Here is a 7,289-nt window from a genome sequence, read left to right as displayed (position 1 = left end):
CGCGTAACAGTTTAGCATATTACTAATATACTCTTTATTTCCATGATATATATCGGCTGCGAAATCAACAAAGGCTTGTGGTATATTACCATATTAGTACTAATTATTTTAGTTTTGCAAGTCTAATATTCCGAGAGCGAAAGCTTAATATTACACATAAGGTCTATGCATTGACAATGTGAAAAATATTGACTATTCGTAAAACAATATATACATAACAGATACCCCTCTACCTGCCCGACCCCCACCTCGAGCTGGCTGAGCAGGTGGAGTGGTAGCCGGTGCTGTAATCATAGCCTGGGGACCTAGTGGAGCACGCGATGCCTGAGAAGTCTGTGGAGGTGCACCTCTCTTAAATCTGGGGCAATCCTCACCATATGGCGAGTGTCGCCACACTCAAAACAAGCTCTCGGAGGGCGCGGCTGCTGTGATTGGCCCGGGCTAGGTCGGCTGGACTGACGGCTGAAAGCAAATTCGTACTCATGTACTGTATCTTGATCTTGACAATAAAAATTGCCGATATTTGCTGAACCAAATCTGTAGTACCCCTTCCTAAAAGTAGGATATATATCAAGTATACACTGATTCTTATGTAAATCATCCAATTACTTCATACTTGAGCCCTTATTCAAAACCGGCTTCTATTACTCATTGCTTTCAGTGGAAGAGGGTATGCACGTCTTTAAAATCAAGAGTGGGTTCACCATGACGGATACGTGGCATATCATTACAGGGCAAATACTTGTATTAAAGTATTTGGTAGGCTTTCTGAAACCAAATTGAACCTCTAATATGTTATTATGGATCCAGTTGAAGTATACAATAAAACCCCATATACCCGTAGAACAAATTAGAGGTACTAATATAAGTGACCCGCATAAGGTAATCCACAATGATACGTGGAATTTCATCGTAGGGTATTCTGATGGAAAAATATCTAGTATTTATATATTTTTATTGCAAATGACATAATGCAAAAGAGTCATAGATAAGCTCCACTTATATATATATCACTTGGATAACCTCTTTTGAGTGAATATTTTTTGAAATGACGGAGAGTTTTGTAAACGAATATTTCATATAGAGTCCTATATGAAATATAATGACTCCCACATAGTATTTACCTGATAAGGGTATATTCCCTGCTTCTATGTCTCAACAACATAGTAATAAAGTATTTTAATACGAGACAATTACTCTAAATGAATTCTCCCTACTCATTATATTAGTGTGTACATTGAAAATAGGTACAAATCATGCAATGCAATTCACTTAAGTTGATACATGTTTGGGCCCGATCGGCATCTAATATATATGTTTATTAGATTTCAATACCATTTTATTCGTATTGGAATCTAACAATGCCTAATGGGGTTATACCATGCGGATATCAAGATATAGTTGGTTAAGTTAAATGAATACTTTAAACACTAAAATAGCTCAAAAAACTATAGTTGATCAAGATAAAATTTAGGAAATGGCTAATAGTCCCCCTATTTTAAGAATAGTGGGGGGAGTCAAAGTCAATTATGTACTTCTTGCATACCCAATCTAAGAAAGTCTAGCTACTAATTCTCCTTGCACCAAAGTACTAAAATAACTACTACTCTTACTCTACGTTTGTTTGGCTCAAAAGTTATCGATATACTTTGCAAGTTTAAAAACAATCAAAAGTAGGAAAGGGTAAATCGTAATCAAATATAATAGACCTAGAGATGAAAAATGAAGTTGTTGTTGTAGATCTAATAGTGTAAAATGATAATATGAACTCAAGAGAAAGTATTCGTTAGAGATAGAGATAGAGAGAGAGAGTAGGACAAAATGAGAGAGTTGTATTATTCCAGAATCCTCTCCCTTTACAATGTGAAGGTCTCCCTTATATAGTAGGAGACCTCCCTCGAAATAATCAAAAAGATACAAAAATAGATAATGTTTTCCTAGTGAAGACACTGAGTCTTAAACGATGTCGCTTTTGTCCCCACGTCCAAGTCGTACCCTTACGTTAGTTGCGTACCCATTGACGTAGAGACGTTGACGGTCAAATTTGACCCTATGCAGTTAGTCCCTCCGTTCGTTGGAGACGCATTCGATAGGCGTCTTCAATGGGCGGAAATGCAAACCTCGTCTTAGGAGAATTTGACCTCGACCTGGGGCGGCAACGTGCATGAGGCGAAATGTATGACGTTGTTGAGCCACTGACGCGTGGCTTCCTTTTCGGAATGATGTCATCGCCTATATGCGTCACTATTATACTTACTCCCGAGGCGGTTCAAAGGATGATGTGACATTTTGGTTTCCCGCACACGTTTTGAATCATGACTCTTCGATTTCTGCGCAACCTAACCCTATAAATGGGGGAGAGGTTCAATCCGATTCATCTTTCGAACCTTTGGAAAACATTTTCTGGTTTACTTCTTTGCCTTTCTTTCTTGTAACCGTTATTTCGTGTGAGACTCCTCCACTTCTTTGAAGTCATATTTCTCGTCGTTAGTGCCTTATTTCCACAACGGAATCATCATGGTAAAACATCGTCAAGGTGGTAAAAAGACCAAGGACACTGACCCATCTAGGGTTCCGCCTTCCTCTGGCGGTGAGGAGGAGGAAGTGAAAAAGACCCTCGTTCCCCTTACTGTAGACAACGTCCTCCCAAAGGAAATGTATATTCGAAAGGATTTTCAAACGAAAAGTCCAGCCCTTCCTTGGGAGCATAGTGATTTATTGCAATCCCATCTAGACAACCTTCGAGCGACACACAACATTCCTGACCATGTGGAAATGGCTCCGGCTGGGATGGACTATGCCAATGTGCACAAGCCTGGGTACTGCATATTTTACGAGTACCCATTTTTGATCGGTTATAGTCTCCCGATTTACCCTTTAGCGGAGGAACTTTACCGTTTTTTCAATGTGTGTCCGGCTCGCTTACTCCTTACACCTTGAAGGTGTGCAGGATTCTGACCACGTATGCAGCTAAGGCTGAGTGCGGCGTCTCAGTTCATCATCTTTTTTACAGTTATTCAGCCCTGGTTACCTGAGGGGTACCATGTTGCAATTGAAAAGCTGCGGCACGAAGGGTTTGGTAGTTGAGTCTGACAACAAGGCCAACCGCCTCTTCTGGCGTAGGTACTCCTACATCAGAACGGAGCACCTGGTGTCTAACTCTGAAGGATTCCCGGAAAGATGGAACCCAGAACGTGAGTACCTTTATTTGCAGAATTCATGACTGTTCGTGACCTTGACCATTCGGCCACTGTGATTTCTTTCTTTTTCTTTTTTTTTTGTAGTGAGGGCTTCTCCACCCCAGTTTATTGACAGTATTAAATCGTGGGTGGAAAGATTGATACCTTATGCGCAGGAATGCCGTACCTGGGCTGCATTTCTTCAACAGTACGGCCCGTCAGGTAATTCTTCGGCCTTGGTTTGGAAGCTCCCTTAGGTTTTGTTACCTGACTTACTCGTGTTGGCAGGTGATAACTGTGATTTTAACACATTTTATGCCCATACTTGCCTATGCCTTATGTATGAATTGTCATGAAACAGACCCAGAATTCTTACAAAGTGCGCTTGATTGCAGGTTTGAGCGACAAGATGACGAAAGTTAAGAATCAGCTCGAAACGGATTGAAACCTGCTCAAGTATCAAAAATCATTGAAGTAGGGACAGGAGGACCTAGCGCTGACCGCACTGATTTGTTGCGCGGCCGCGCTAGGAGATTCAGAGAGCACCCATTTCAGGAGTCTCCAAGCGCGGTCAGCGCTCATTTCTACGCGGTCAACGCTGGTGTCTACGCGGTCGCGCTTCAGTGTTGTGCGGTCCGCGCTCTTTAGCCTGTGCGGCCGCGCTACTTCTTTGTGCGGTCCGCGTCCCCAGTTCCAGAAGTGAATGATCGAAGGCCAAGACCCCTACGCGGCCGCGCTGCATTTATGCGCGGTCCGCGCCATCCCCACAGGGGTTTTTTTGTCCGATTTTTCTGGCATAGTATAAATAGAATATTTTATTATTTCTAGGTCAAGTTTTAGACATCAGATAGCAGCAGCACTCGTGAGATTCAAGTTTTAGCCTATTTTGGGCATTTTAATCTTGTTTTAACGTGGATTCGTGTAGATTAACTTCCTAGTTAATTATTATGTTGATTTTATCTACTTCTTCTTTAATTTCTGTTGCTATTATGGCTAGCTAAACCCATTAGCTAGGGTTGTGGCTCAACCCTAGTGTGGGTAATTAATGGGTGTGATTGTTTAGTGCTTGAATGATGTTGGGTGTTTGATATTTGGGTTGATTTTATGTTTTAACTAGGATTTGGTGGTTGCAAACACTAAGTCTAGCTTAGTGAGTCTTGACTCTTCTTGAGAAAGAGTGTCTATGACTCCAAAGTTAACCCAACAAGGATTTGGGATGGACCCATGAGAATGGTAGTCCCAATTAACGGGTAAGACCTCGAGAGAGTGATTCCCCAACTTGAACCCTAAGTTGCTTGGTTTGTTAGCCTACCCAATTGGTCTCGAGAGAGTCAATTGGGCACAACACTCTTTCTACCAAGAGGTGTGAGAGTGAGTGCTATCGTGCAACGGTTATATCATAAGCCCCATAATCATCATTCTCGTATTAGGAATCTCTACCCGTTAGTTGACCACCTAGGTAAATGCCACGACCTTAGTGCCTTTCTCTATCTTGCATACAATCTAGATTAAATCTCTTCGCATAATTTAGTTATAATTAGTAGTTGTTAAATTGTAGTTGATAATCACAAAAACCCAAAAATGATAGAAGATCAATTAGAAGCAAACACGCAATTCTAGGCTAAACAAATATCCAACTCCCTTTCTAGCTCCCTGTGGAAATTGACCCCGATACCACTATTGGTAAAAGTATTAGCGCCACTCTCCTAAGGTTGAGTCCGCTGCGACCTAANTTTGGAATTGATCTACTTCCAGGCACTAAGCCGATATCTATTCCGCCTTATAGAATGGCTCCAGCAGAGTTAAAAGAGTTAAAGGCCCAGTTGAAAGATCTTCTAGATAAGGGATTTATAAGGCCAAGTGTCTCACCTTGGGGCGCACTGATCTTGTTTGTCCGAAAGAAGGATGGGTCCTTGCGTATGTGCATTGACTATCGTCAGTTGAATAAAGTCACCATCAAGAACAAGTACCCTCTTCCCAGAATAGATGATTTATTTGATCAACTTCAGGGTGCCCAGTGTTATTCCAAGATTGACCTCAGATCGGGATACCATCAGTTGAGGGTTAAGGAAGTTGATATTCCAAAAACAGCTTTTAGGACTCGATATGGGCATTTCGAATTTTTTGTAATGTCATTTGGTCTAACGAATGCACCGGCAGCTTTCATGGACCTTATGAATAGGGTCTTCAAGCCTTATTTTGATTTGTTTGTTATCGTGTTTATTGATGACATCTTGATTTATTCCCGTAGCGAGACTGACCATGCAGAACATCTCAGAATTGTGTTGCAGACACTGCAGGATCACAAGCTATATGCAAAATTTTCCAAGTGTGAATTTTGGTTGAAATCAGTAGCCTTTTTGGGCCATGTCATCTCAGGGGAAGGCGTGAAGGTGGACTCTCAGAAAATAAAGGCAGTGAAGAATTGGCCTAGACCCACCTCAGTATCCGATATAAGAAGTTTCTTGGGTCTAGCAGGCTATTACAGACGTTTTGTAGAGGATTTTCTTCTATCTCGTCCCCTTTGACTAGATTAACTCAGAAGAAAGTCAAGTTTCAATGGTCGGACGCGTGCGAGAAAAGTTTTGAGGAGTTAAAGAAAAGGTTGACTTCAGCTCCAATCCTGACACTACCGGAAGGAACCGAAGGGTTCGTTGTTTATTGTGATGCTTCAGGGGTTGGTCTTGGGTGTGTATTAATGCAGCACGGTAAAGTCATAGCCTACGCGTCGAGACAACTCAAGGCTCATGAGAAGAATTGTCCGACTCATGATCTTGAATTAGCAGCTGTGGTGTTTGCGCTTAAGATCTGGCGCCATTATTTGTATGGGGTACATGTTGACATTTTTACAGATCACAAGAGCCTCCAGTACATCTTCAAGCAAAGAGAATTAAATCTACGTCAGAGAAGGTGGCTCGAATTACTTAAAGATTATGATGTTGATATCCTCTATCATCCAGGAAAAGAAAATGTTGTAGCCGATGCTCTCAGTCGGCGTTCTATGGGCAGCTTAGCTCATGTTGAGGCAGACAAGCGAAATATGGTGAAGGAAGTCCACTGCTTAGCAAGTCTAGGAGTTTGACTTTTGGACTCCGAAGATGGTGGCGTTGTTCTCCAGAACAGGGCTGAATCCTCCTTAGTAGCTGAAGTGAAGGAAAAACAGTTCAGTGATCCCTACTTATTGCAGCTAACGGAGGGGATTCACAAACACAAGACTATGGCTTTTGAACAAGGGGGAGATGATGGTACTTTGAGATACAGAGGCAGACTATGTGTTCCAAACGTAGATGGGCTCAGAGAGAGGATTATGTCAGAAGCCCACAATTCTAGGTATTCTATTCACCCAGGTTCCACAAAGATGTATCACGATCTTAAGGAGGTTTATTGGTGGAATGATATGAAAAAGAATATAGCAGATTTCGTGGCTAAGTGTCCAAATTGCCAGCAGGTGAAAGTCGAACACCAGAGGCCTGGCGGTTTATATAGAAATTCCCATTTGGAAATGGGAGATGATAAACATGGACTTCATAACCGGTCTACCTCGCTCGTTCCGGAAGCATGATTCGATTTGGGTGATTGTAGACCGACTTACCAAGTCAGCTCACTTCTTGCCAGTAAAGGCTACAGATTCGGCCGAGGATTATGCCAAGTTGTATATCAAAGAAATTGTCCGATTTCATGGGACTCCCTTGTCCATTATCTCAGATCGTGGTGCTCAGTTCACAACAAACTTTTGGAAATCCTTTCAGAAGGGATTGGGCACAAGGGTGAACCTCAGCACCGCTTTTCATCATCAGACAGATGGACAGGCAGAACGCACCATTCAGACTCTGGAGAATATGTTGAGGGCGTGTGTTATTGATTTTAAAGGTAATTGGGACGATCATCTACCTCTCATTGAGTTTGCTTACAATAACAACTATCACTCTAGTATCGAGATGGCACCGTACGAAGCTCTGTATGGGCGAAGATGTAGATCACCAATTGGTTGGTTCGAAGTCGGAGAAGCGGAGTTGTTAGGACCCGATTTGGTCTATCAGGCTATGGAGAAAGTCAACTTAATACAAAGGCATTTGAAGACGGCTCAAAGTCGCCAAAAGTCCTATTCAG

This window comes from Nicotiana attenuata, unplaced genomic scaffold (assembly GCF_001879085.1).
Source record: "Nicotiana attenuata strain UT unplaced genomic scaffold, NIATTr2, whole genome shotgun sequence".
Lineage (NCBI taxonomy): Eukaryota > Viridiplantae > Streptophyta > Magnoliopsida > Solanales > Solanaceae > Nicotiana > Nicotiana attenuata.
This window is presented reverse-complemented; position numbering follows the sequence as displayed.